Genomic DNA, 13,352 nt, shown 5'->3' with positions numbered 1-13,352 from the left:
AGGGACACAATGCACTTCCACAGTCTGCCAGGGCAAGGGATGCATGATTGCACCCAGCTCTAAGCAAGAGGAGGACGAAGTAGTGTCTTGGTCAAAGGAGTGCCTGGAGGAAGAACAGAACCTAGCAGGATGGAGCTGGATTCCTAAGCACTAAGGTAGTAGTAAGCAAACAGCTGAAAGAAAAATGTATTAAGAGGATGCTGGCTGGAGAGGGATCCTGCAGAGCTGATGGGGTTGAGGAGGTGTGTCTTTGAAAAGTCATCAAAGCCCTTCTTTAAGGAGAGAGTCCGTTTTTTAACGCTGGCTTAAACACAATGCCAGTGTAAGCAGACAAGGCTAATCAAGTGAGAACTTGCCTGCTCCCTTCGCTCTTCTCCCTGACTCCTCCTCTCCCTGATCTCAGCTTCCCCTCCGCGGCCAGCTGGAGCTGGGAAGGACAATGTTAATTCAAATTAAATTTGACGTTGATATTATTTATAAGCGACGAAACATTATAAATGACTGAAGTAAGACCGTTTATAACCTGAAGTGTTCATAAGGATTTTTACACTTGATAATGGCCAGAGGTAATGCCATCACGGAGAGTAGAGGAAGGTAGAGAGCAGGGGGCACTGCTCGAGGCTGGGGGTCAGGGAAAGCCTCCTTGAGAAAATGACCTCAGTGAGGGGAGAAGACACACCACCTGATAGCTAAGCAATTTCTAAGAGTTTTCTCAGCAGAGGGAACAAGTACAAAGGCGCTGAGTGAGGAGCATGCCTGAAATGTTTGAGAAACAGCAACAAACCCAGCTTGACTGTCAAACCAGCAGTTAGCCATTGATGATTAAGTAGCTAGGAACTCAAGTTTTTTTCCTTTTTGCAATTACTGGTTACAGCTTTTAGCTGTTTACCCACCCATTGTTAACTGTGCTGTTTAGGCAATATGCTCTCTGACTCCCACTAGGTTCCTGTAGATAACATCTCCCTGGAGCCTGGGTCACCATGGTAATGGGTGTTTGAGCCGTTTTTCAGGAATTAGAACCCCTTGTCCACCTCAGGCCAGTTGAGACCACCAACCCATCAACTGGGCCTGTGCAGATGTCTGATAGGCGACCTTTTGACGTCAAGAGGCTAAAAACTCCACCCTCAGGTCATGCCAACGCCGCCATTCTGTGAGCACCATTCCTATCCAACTGAAGTTCTGTTATTTTGGCCTCTGTTACAGGAGATGAATCTGTATCCTAACTAATGTCTTGGGTTTATCAAAATAGCTCCCTTTGCCGTCAAAGAAGCTATGGCTGATGGACTTCAGCCAAAAGAAGTGAAGCCAATGACAGCTGTATGACGCCATCCTGGAAGGTCCCAGCAGGAAGTGAAGAGGCACTAATGAGGTAAGAACAGCTCATCTTGGTTGGGCAGACTAGGTGTGTTCAGGGCTCCTAATCAACTTATAAGAAACAAATCTATCAGAAAAAAATATCACCAGGAATGTCTGCTGGAGGGAAGAAAGAGCATCACAGCGCCACTCCAATTGATTATTTGGAGGAAGGAGCCCTCGTGCGTGTTGGCGAAAGCTGAGGTGCTCTCCTCATTAAGTAGTAGATAATAACAACAACAAACACATAGAGACAGAGATTGGATTGGTGGTTACCAGAGGGGAAGGGGGGAGGGAGGAGGGCGAAAGGGCTAATCGCGCACATGTGTGTGGTGATGTATGTAATTAGTATTTGGGTGGTGAACATGAGAACAGGATGTAATCCATGCAGAAATAGAAGCATAATGATGTACACCTGAAATTTATACAATGTTATAAACCAATGTCACCACAAATAAACAAACAAACAAACAGACTGACCAGTCCTCCAGGAAGGCGGACTGAAGGAGGCAAGAGCAGAGAGAGGATGATTCCCTCCACATCATCATCCTACGCCCTTCACCTGAGGAACCTTTTCCTCCACTTCAGTTAGTTAACGGTCATTTGGACCACAGACTGCCTCAAAACCATCTGGGATATTTGCGTAAATACAAATTCATAGGCTCCATCCCAAAAAATCTGAATCAATAGGTCTGGAATGCTTATTGTGGTGATCATTTCACAATATATAAAAATACTGAATCATTATGTGTACACCTGAACCTAATACAATGTTATATGGCAATTACAGCTCAGTAAAAAAATAAAAAAGATCTGGAATGGGGTCCAGTAACCTGCATTTTACACACTTTCCAGGGGATTTTCCTGCACAATAGAGTTTGAGAATCAGTGTCCTAACAGGTAAAAATTTTATAGTAGCAAACTCTCAATATAAAAACACAACAAAAAGCCTGTTCCACAGAGTTCATGTTTATATACCAAAAGTCATCTCAGAAAAACTGAAAGGTTCATGAATTCAGATTTGTTCCAATATATTTTCTCTAAATTCTCTAATGAGCCCCAACTTGAGCCAAACTATTTAATATTACCACTCTTTCTTTTCCAGAACCCAAAAATGAGCATCTAAATTAGCTCCTTGAGAGCATTCAAGACAAAGGTCCATCACATCTATGTAACATGTGAACAACACACATTTCCCATTGATGATCCCACACGGTGGACTCCAAGCAAAGAGGAACGAAGCCTCCACCAGCACCAGGAGGGAAGAAGAACCAGGCTCCTGCTGCTTCTCAAAAGGATTCGCTTCAAAGTATGATGCTAATAAATATATCAGTGAGGAATAGGTGATTGGATTGAATCGGTAATAGTCTCCTCTATATTATGTGGAATCTGAAAAAGTTGAACTTACAGAAGCAGAGAGTAAAATGGTGGTTGCCAGGGGCTAGGGGTAAGGGAAATGGGGACACGTTGGTCAAAGGGTACAAATTTTTAGTTGTAAGATGAGTAAGCTCTGGGGATCTAATGTACAGCATGGTGACTGTAGTTAGTAATAATATATTATATACTTGAAACATGCTGAGAGTAGATCTTAAGTGTTCTTACCACACACGCAAAAAAGATAACTATGTGAGGTGCTGGGTGTGTTAATTAGCTTGATTGTGGTAATCATTTCACAATGGATATGTATATCAACTCATCACATTGTACCCCTTAAATATATGCAATTTTTACATCAATCATACCTCAATAAAGGTGGGAAAAAAGTATCCTTTATCATTTATAGTCCATTATATTTATTTTGACCCTATTCTATTTCATACCAGATTAACTTGGGAGGAATGGAGTTTGCAGAAACACTTTTAGGGTGATAAAAAGAAACCTAGCTTCTGCAGTGTCATTCTTTAATATGAGCTATAAAAGACTGTGTGTGGGGGGGTGGGGGATGGTAGGGTGTCTATTCTCATCTTAGAGTTGAAAAGACTTAAGCTATGTGATCTAAGAATAAGAAAAGATAATATAAATCCTGAAATGTATGCACAGAGTTTGCCAATAGACCCCTTTTAAAAGGACTCTAAAATATGGTCAAGTTTTAAGGAAAGACAGGGCTTAATGAATCCACCTCCTCTAAAGAAATTGGTCCCCCAAATTTCCATTTCATTGCCATGACAACCAGTACTCCATCATTGCCATAGTAACCCGCTGAATAGCATTAGTCTAAAGACAAGCTCCTGATTGGGTGACCATTGGAAGCCATTAGGAGCCGCACAACAATGCTGAAGGGGCTGTTCTGCAATCACATTGACCTATTTCTAGCCTTCCAATGTGTTTCCCTAAAACCAAATGTTTTTTTTTTGGAATAAGATAATTTCAAGAAGTGTATAATAATTGTACTCCCACATGTCACTGCTAAATTAGAGACCATGTGTTTTCCAATTTTCCAAAAGTGTGGTAATATCTGACAGCCACACCCTTCACCATGCCTTGCAGCTTAACGAGGCCATCTCCTCTGTTATAGCAACAAGGCACGCTAGCCACAGCTAAATCCAGATGTTGGTCGCTGGTGACAGCAAGCTGCCTTCTTTGTTTAATGAGGCCACTGAAGAGCTGAACTCCAAGGAAACTTTGAGGATGGAGAGTGACACTCCTGTGAAATAACAGAGGGGGAAAGGATTCGTGCATGTGGCTGGCTCTTATTTACATATGCACATAAATTACTATTTACAACGCAAAAATGGGTTTTAAAAAATGCTGTTCTTTCAAAAAGCTGTTGAACTTTTAAAAGAAAGACACTTTCCAGCTGATGTTCTTGCTCGCTACTTGCTCAAAGCAAACTGCTTATGTATTCACGAACATTCCTAGCATGCTCCTGGAAGCAGAGACACCTTGGGAAATCTATTCCTCCCTCAGCCTACCCTCTCTCTAGCTGGACCATGCTTCTGCTAGGTGTGTAGTGTTGGGAAAAGTCCTTGATATTTTCCAGTTCTGGGCTCCCATAAAATATTGAGAACCTACCAGTGGCAACACTCACGTTTCTAAAGTGAAGGGCTTGAAAGTGCAATGTAGTTAGAAGGCAGGGAGTTGGAGATGGAAGGAGGCGACTTGTCTTGAAACTGAGTTTGCAGAGCATGTACAACTGAATGTTACAGATCAATGAAAACGCCATTTTCTCAAGAAGGCTTTAGTAATTCAATAAATATTTCGGAGCACCTGCTCCCTGGGAGACACTCTTCCAGATGCTCAAGATACACGTGAGAACAGTCAACAAGCCCTGCCCTTGTGGAGCTGGCATTCACGTTTTACAGAAGATTGAGGAAATGGCAAGTGTCTGTATCCAAGAATAGAGCTATTTTGTGTGGGATGATGGAAATTATGGGAGAGTCCCAACCCCCGGCATGCCTTGGCACCGCCACCGGTGCATGTTGCGTCCCAGCCACTGTGCTAAAGGCTGGAAATACAAAGCTTAGCAAAAACGAGCTCGGCCTGCGGCCTTGGGAAGTTTACAGAGCAGAGAGTCAGCCGGAAATGAAAGGCCATCCATTTCTAAAAGAGATCAGGGCTCTGAATGGAGGAACTGGATAGCCCCCAGCCAAAGGAGATTGAGCAAGGCTGAGCAGAGAAGAGCGCAGGCTTCTGGAGGAAGTGGTGGTTGAGATGAGGGCTGGAGGACAAAGGGATGAGGGGGAGACACAGGAGGGATGGTAAGGAAGAGCATTCAAGACACAGGGAACAGCATGGACTGTCCCAGGGGCCCAAAGAGAGCCAGGGAAGAACGCATGAGATGAGGCTGGGGAAGGGGGCAGGCTGCACGTTCCTGACAGCACTCAAACCGCAGTACCTACTAAAAAATAAATCCTTAGATCACTAACCATGTCCTACCTCAGGCTACGTTCCCTAATTAGTACAATTTTACTTTAAATCTATACATGGAAACCGATTCTTTTGTTTTTGGTTGGGGATGATAAAGGGAATTTAGTTTGGTTTGGGATTAAAATAAAGAGGATTTCAACTCAACAAACCGTTCTTGAGCACCATCTATACGGCCAGCACTAGGCAAAAAGGGATATAAGACCCAGCCACTGGATCTTTAGTCTAGTCATACACACAAAACTATAGAAACCCATCCAGAATATTCAGAAAGTAACCACAGAGATGTGCGTGCAGGGGCAACCTCTACCCGAACATCCACATCTTCAGATTGTAAACGTCTCCAAGGCAGGTACTGCCTGACTCATCCCTGAGTACTTAACAGTGGAAAGTAGTGGTTAGGAATTCAGGTTCTGAAGTCATATCAGGCAGATTCCACTCCCTGCTTTGTCTCCTTACTAGCTGTATAATTTGGGGCAGGTTACTTAAGTACTCTGTGCCTCAGTTTCCCCACCTGAAAAATGGAATTTATTAGTTTCCCACCATACATGACAGTTGGAAGATTAAGACGAAGCATATAAAGTGCTTCTCATAGTGCCTAATACATAGCAAGCACTCAATAAACGTTGGCTACCATAGTTAGTCCACCGTCTTAGGGACATAAGAGTTCAGAGTAACTGCAGAATTACCTGGCAGGATGCCACTATGAAGATCAGGGTTTTATTCTCAGATCTGTTCTAAGCCTTCAGAAAATTTCAGTGTTTCCCTCCGAGGAAAGAATTTAGTAAAGGTGGTTTCCTATGTAGCCACAATAGGAAGATAAATCGGTTTTAAATGCATATAAGAGCATAGAACCTGATGTACAGCTAGCACCAAGGGAACAGATGTAACCCAAAAAGAATGAATGAGAAGTTTAGAACTATGTCTCATAGGGAAAAAACTTCAATAACTACTAAAGTGAGCCCTTCCACATGGCTAGAACAGAGTTTACCATCCAAAGGAAACGCTCTGACCCAAGACAAGGAATAACACAAGCAGAATGACTAACATTAACAGACCACATTCATCTCCTCAAAGCCATTCAGAACTGAAAAGCATTACACACAAATGTTTATCGTCATCACTGTTAATAATTACTATTTTGCTGTTATATTCGTTACTTGAATGTGAAAGAATAACTAAGATTCCACAGTTCATACAAGAAGAGCAAGTAAAGACAGAAGACCTGAGCTGAATTCTCGGAACATGCTTCTTCTTCACAAAGGTATGGTCTCTGCCAAATAAATAAGATTCAAAGCATAGGAACCAACAATACCACAAACACAATGGCTTCATCGCAAGGGAGAACGTCCTACTGTGGATCTGTTTTACAGAGTCTCAGAATTTTCAGTTTGGAAGAGGAACATCACAAGCCCCTGGAGATCAACCTCCAACCTAGACAATCACTGTCCTAGTCACTGGATTAAAAAGAGGAAAGGAAGGGAAGCAGAATAGAGGGAGGGAGGAAGAGAAGGAGAAAAATAGAGCGAGACCGTGAAGAAGCAAACCATACAGGGATGCAATCAGAATCCCGCAACACAACACTTACCTAATTCTGTCTCCTCCCAAGCTGACTCCAAACTATAGACACTCGTTAGATAGGAGGTTTGATCAGCTATAGGTAAGCCAGACTGTACTAAAGGCCCCACTGGGTTTGTCCTGTCTGCAACAAGAACTCCAGACTACTACACTGAAGCCTTGTGGAAAATTCAGACCCACCCCAAGGGTTCTGATCTACGACACTCCTATACTATGCAATTACTGCGGGCCGATGGACAGCTTTCTGAAATTTTGCTGGAGGGCCCAACATGTAACCTATTTTGTTATAACTTAAAATCAGGATGAAGGATATTTCAGGGTGTGGCACCCAGGAAATGTGTTAAGTGAATAAACCAGGTGTTCTCTTTCATTACTAATTTCTATGCAGCTAGGTAAGTTTTCCTAATGAGGAGTCCTCCACCGGAGTTTCCCTCCCTTTCTCACTCTTCCCTTCCACAAATTGAGACACGTTTCATGTGGGGGCCAGCCACATTGAACCCCAGTGACCATAAAACAAAGCAAAAAAGCTAAACATTGTGAGAGTGGTATGAACAAATTGAAGCAAGAGTGAAGGGGAAGAGATCTCTTGAAGGGGAAGGAATCTCTCCTGATAGAGGGGATAAGGTGGACTTCTTCTGGGTTTAGGGAGGCATAAGATTTTGGTAGGTAAGGATGGCATGAGGTAATGATCTAGTCTAGATCAGAGGTTTTTGAAGTGTAGATCCCGTGCCTGCAACATCAGCAACACCTGGGAACCTGTTAAAAATGCAAATTCCGAGGTCTACCCTTGACCTACTAAATCAGACATGAGGCTTAGCGTGCCATGTTTAGCATCCAGGTGATTCTGATACATACTCTAGGTTGAGAATGAGTGATCTAGATTTAAGACTCTCAATCTGGGTCTATGAAGTTGGATGAGGAAAGAAATACAACTTTATTTTCACTAACATCTAACTGAAACTTAACATCTTCTTTCATTGCAGATGTGGGCAATAATCTACTATGATAATTATTAGGACCAATGTTAAAACCTGCTATTTATAAATGCATTAATAAAGAAGAATACATACAATATCACAGGTTTTAAAGTACTTTTATAGCTATATTTCAATATAATTGATTTCCTTTGTAATTTTGTGTATACAATTTTATGCATTAAAAATATTCAGAGGGGCCAGCCCAGTGGCAAAAAGAAGAGGACTGGCATGGCTCTTAGCTCAGGACTAATCTTCCTCACACACAAAAAAATATATTTGGAGGAAGTGTCCAGAGGCTTTACAGACTGCCAAAGAGATCCCATCGTACCAAAAAGGTTAAGAACCCCTAGACTAGGGAAGGATTCTAGACAAAGACAACTCTGAGCAAAGGCTAGAGGAGAGAAAAAATACAGGGTGGGGCAAGTATTTCATTTTGACTGAAATGTGAGGAAACAGTGGAAAAGAAAAAAGGCTGAACTTGATCATCAGAGCTGAACTTTTTTCAGCAGACGCTGGGGAGCTACTTAATCAAGAATTTTTTTTCTGTTTTTTGTGAGGAAGACTGGCCCTGAGCTAACATCTGTGCCAATCTTCCTCTATTTGGTATGTGGGTTGCTGCCACAGCATGGCTTGATGAGCAGTGTAGGTCCACGGCTGGGATCCAAACCCATGAACCTAGGCCACAGAAGCAGAGCACGCTGAATTTAACCACTATGCCATGGGGCTCGCCCCAAGCTTTTTTAAAAGAGGGGCAAGGATCAGAGCAGGAGAAACCCAGTCAAATCGGGGTTTTTAAATGACCGCCTGGTAAATGTAAGAAGGATGGACTGAAATACAAAGAAACAGAAGGGTCCAGACTAAAGTCCTGATCCAGGCTTGACTAATAAAAGCCCAAAGAGAAGAGGGCGACAATGAAAATGGAAAAAAAGGAGTTGAAAACAAGAGCGCTGCGAAGATTGAACACTGAGAATGAGAGAGAGAGGAGTGAAGGTGCTGCCAGCATTTTAAGTGAAGGTCACGGGAAGAGGAGTGCTACCAAGAAAAAATCAGGGAAGCAAGGCAGAACAAGTCAGGAAAAGAAAGTGCTGAGTTGCCTACAGGAAGTCAGGGTGAAAACATTCAGTGTTTATTTATGGTACAATGCTAACCTTCAAGACCTATTGCATCTCCTGAATAGCTTACGTGGACTTCAGCAAGAGTTTTGCTCCAACAGAGATTTGTATCCTGGGGGCACATGAACCCACAGGGTTTCCATGAACCCTTGAAATTATAAAAGCAAATTTTGCTTGTGGTCGTGGACATTTTTCTGGGATGAAGTGTACTTTCAATACAAACTCAAAGGGTATGTGGCCCTCTTTCCCCCTCCAAAAATGTTAAGAAGTACTCTCTATTTATCCATCTAAACACTCCAAGGTAGGGGCCGGCCCTGTGGCTTAGCAGTTAAGTGCTCACGCTCCGCTACTGGACACCTGGGTTCGGATCCTGGGCGTGCACCAACGCACCGCTTGTCCGGCCATGCTGAGGCGGCATCCCACATACAGCAACTAGAAGGATGTGCAACTATGACATACAACTATCTACTGGGGCTTTGGGGAGAAAAAGTGAAAAAAAAAAAAAAAGGAGGAGGATTGGCAATAGATGTTAGCTCAGAGCCGGTCTTCCTCAGCAAAAAAAGGAGGATTGGCATGGATGTTAGCTCAAGGCTGATCTTCCTCACAAAAAAAAAAAAAAAAAGAGTTTTAAAAAAATAAATAAACAAACACTCCAAGGTAGGCCCCCATATCTGATAATTTCAGGAGGGGGCATGAATCTCAGAACAAACCAAAAAATCTCAGTAACAAAGCAGCAGCGAGGTTACAGTCCCTCGTGAACAGTTGTGAGTCAGTCGAAGCTCACCGCACAGTCACCAGATGAGAAAAGAGTTTGGAATTTCTTGGTCAAAATTCAGTGGAGATGACAGTAGAGTTTCTGACTCATCTCTTGAACCAAATCTTGTCTGATTACCTGTCTCTACAAGAGTAGTCATTAAAGCCCCAACTTTTAACACTAAAAATGGTCATTTTTATAACAACTCCTGCATTGCTCAGCTTTGCACTGTCTGAAGAAGCCAAATTGCACCGACTGTGCCAGGACGGAAATGAAGCCACAGCTCAGGAGCTTTGCATCTGCCCTCTACTGGCTAGTTCCACGTTACTCTCATTCTCAGTCTTTATTGTCAAATGAAAGATTTTGTAATTATGCTGCTTTTGATAGAGCCTCTCTAGAGAGTTCAGACTCCAAAGAGGTCCAAAAAAATTTAACAGAAACCTACCAGCTCCAAAAACAAAATAAAACATTACCAAAATGTCAACCAGGTTATTAGGAAACCACAGCATTGTCTAATATAGGGCCTTTTTGACGCTCACTAAATATTTGTTAATTCCAGATAATTAAGACAAAGGATGCTTTCAATGCGATGTATATGAAGTGACAACGAATAAGCAGAAGAGGCTAAGATACTAGGAAATTTAAAAGTTGTGCCCACAGAATGGAACAGGGAAATAAAAGCCTTCAAAATCGGGTGTTTTTTCCATTAAAACTAATTACCTTCGTTAGGTAACGTGTGGAAAGTGGTTTTCATGGTAAGCTTAATAAACATATATGTATTTGTCGAATATACCTCAATAAAGCTGGAAAATAATAGAAGACTGATTACATTTTGCCTTTCTTTCCATTATCCCCTTCCTATGTAATCAATATATATGCATGACAAATGTAAGTCACCATCACCATCTGATGGGCCAGCAAGCCTTGAGCAGATGTACAACTAAAGAGATCTTTGTTGACCACAAAAGAACACATTGCTGTTCCTTTCTTCCTATAACTTAAGGAACGGAAGGAGAAAGAAAGAAAATATTGTCCACGCTAACATGCAACTTAGACGTCAACCGTCCTCTTTCCCTCCTTTGAAGTCCTTCCTTCTCCTTCTTAACCCCTCAAAAAAATCTACTCCAGAAGTTACTACAGGTTTCACGGGGAGAGAGGAGAGGTTTACACTGCAGCCTCTCAGCTAACACCCCACAAGACCTCCCCTAGGCATTTTTCTCCTGCTTTGCAGGGTGCATCTGAGGGTCCAATCCTGTTCTGCAGAGTGCAGCCTCTTGGCTCCTCTCTCGTTACTGTATCCAGCAAGCCCTTCTCTCCTCTCCCCCGCCCACCCCAATTTTTCCCCCAGGGAAGCAAAAGGAAAACCCTGCAGGTAACCAGACCAACTCTACTCCAAGTATTTTCTCAAAGTATTTCCTCCAAACCTTTAATATTTTCCCCAAGAATTGTATTATCGGCAGCTAAGTGGTTGAGAATTTTTCAATATTGTTACAATTCTCACTGTGGGTAGTTGAAGTTTGACAAATCTATACGATTTTTCTTGAAGCTAGGTGTCTCTAGCTGCTGTAGGTCTCACTTCATTGGAAGTTAATTCCCTGAGGACACAGATAAGAAACTTCTCTTCCTTTCCTCGGTATCATCCATCCCTTTAAAAAGTAAGCTAGACTGCGAAAGCTCAACTTTAATAAAATGAAACATTATTGCTCCTGGAGATTTGGGCTGCTTTTAAAACTAAAAATAACATTTAAAAAAATACTTAAAGAATCACCTTCTCAAGTTTTCCAAGGACAACTGTACTTCCTAAGCCAGATGGTTACAAACAGCCAGTCTCAGAAACTGGCTTTGTTATTGAAAAGGATAGTTGAAAAAATTATGCAGATAAATCATTGTCTGCATTAATGATTTACTGTGGAACCGTATGACTCCACATCAATTTGGCCATATACTATTTGGTCAAAAAGTTTAACTGGCATGTCCAGACCTTGCCTATGGGAGTGTGAAATGAGGTCACATGTATCTATGAATACCCATTTTAAGAAAACTTCAACTTCCCATCCTGCTTAACTGCAGGAATTCCAGGGTCTTGACAAATTCCTCTCCTCACTATTTCTGGAAATCAGGACCCCACCCCAGTTGTCTGCTGCATCAGCCACAAGTCTGTCTCCTCACCAATCCGTGCTCTCTATGCACAGGCTGCCCCTCGCTCTGCTGCAAACCGACCCCTGGAATTCCTGGACTCAGTCTCTCTCCAGCTGCTGCTCCCCACTCCTATTCTGCTTCTAGCCAAACGAAGGCAGAGACCCTTCTTTTAATTCTCTGATGACATTGCTCAGCCCAACTGCATCCTTGAGCAAAGACTTCTCTGCAAGTTCGGGAAAATGGAGGGGCATTACAATAGCAAGAACACCTCAAAGCTGTCCTGGATGTGGCTACTTGCAACTCAGATACACCTCCAAGTCTCTTATTTAGTGATCTTCAGACTGGGATTCTACTACCTGGGGTTTGTGAATATTTCCCAAGAGATACAAGAATAGGGACCATTTTAAGGAAATGAATTTCAGACCCTCAACTTCTATATGAACTCTTCCCCAAAATGAATCTGTGACGGTCCCTTTAGCAGGTTAAGCTGCTTCTTTCTGCCTTCTCCTTTAATAACTGCTCTTCTCCCACGTAAAAACACACTCACTCCTCACCCATAAGTTTACACGGTGTATGGGAGATAATTGTCCATGTTTCTGCAGGTCTTGTGAGGCACTAACTGCCCTAATTCTAGACTGTCTTACAAAAGGATGTTTGTATCCTGTGAGCATCCTTGGAACACAAAGTCTCCCTCTATCTAGAGCAAAGAGCACACATGTTTACTGTTATGGGTTGAATTATGACGCCCACCAAAAGATGTTGAAGTCCTAATCCCCAGTAGCTCAGGATGTGACTCTATTTGGAAACAGCGTTGTTGCAGATGTACTTGGTTAATATGAGGTCATATTGGAGAAGGGTGAGCCCCTAATGAGACTGGTGTCCTTACAAGAAGACAGCCATGTGAAGACACAGAGACACACAGAGAGAACGCCATATGATGACAAAGGCAGAGACTGGAGTGACGCAGCTGTAAGCCGAGGAACGCCAAAGATTGCCAGCAAACCACCAGAAGCTAGGAAGGCAAGGAAAGATTTCCCTACAGCTTTCAGAGGGAACATGGCCCTGCCAACACCTTGATTTCAGACTTCTAGCCTCCAGAACGGAGAGACAATAAATTTCTGTTGTTTTAAGCCGCCCAATTTGTGGTACTTGGTGATGGCAACTCTTGGAAACTTACCATCCAGGATAATAATGTCTCCCACAGGCAAATGGAAGGCACGTTCACTGACTGTTATAAACCATCTGGTTTTCCCAAGATCAGAATTCCTTTCCTGAAATGCAACATGTTGCATGAGCAGACATCCATCTGGGCCCATCCACACCGGGGCTCAGGGAACCAGTGCAAACATGGTGATATTCTGGCTACTGCTACTGCTGTGAGTAGTGAGTGTCTCGTGTCTTCTGCCAGCATCCATGAAACTGTGGCCGGCTGACTTGTAAAATCTCAGACCCTTTACATTCTTAACATGAGGTATTACTGCAGAGTGTAAAAATCTCTGCCCACCAAACAAAGAAACATTTAGACAATCAATTTCTTTAACCAAGTCACCATAAACACTGTACCTATTCATCATT

This window comes from Diceros bicornis, chromosome 17, assembly GCF_020826845.1.
Source record: "Diceros bicornis minor isolate mBicDic1 chromosome 17, mDicBic1.mat.cur, whole genome shotgun sequence".
In the NCBI taxonomy this organism is placed as follows: domain Eukaryota; kingdom Metazoa; phylum Chordata; class Mammalia; order Perissodactyla; family Rhinocerotidae; genus Diceros; species Diceros bicornis.
This window is presented reverse-complemented; position numbering follows the sequence as displayed.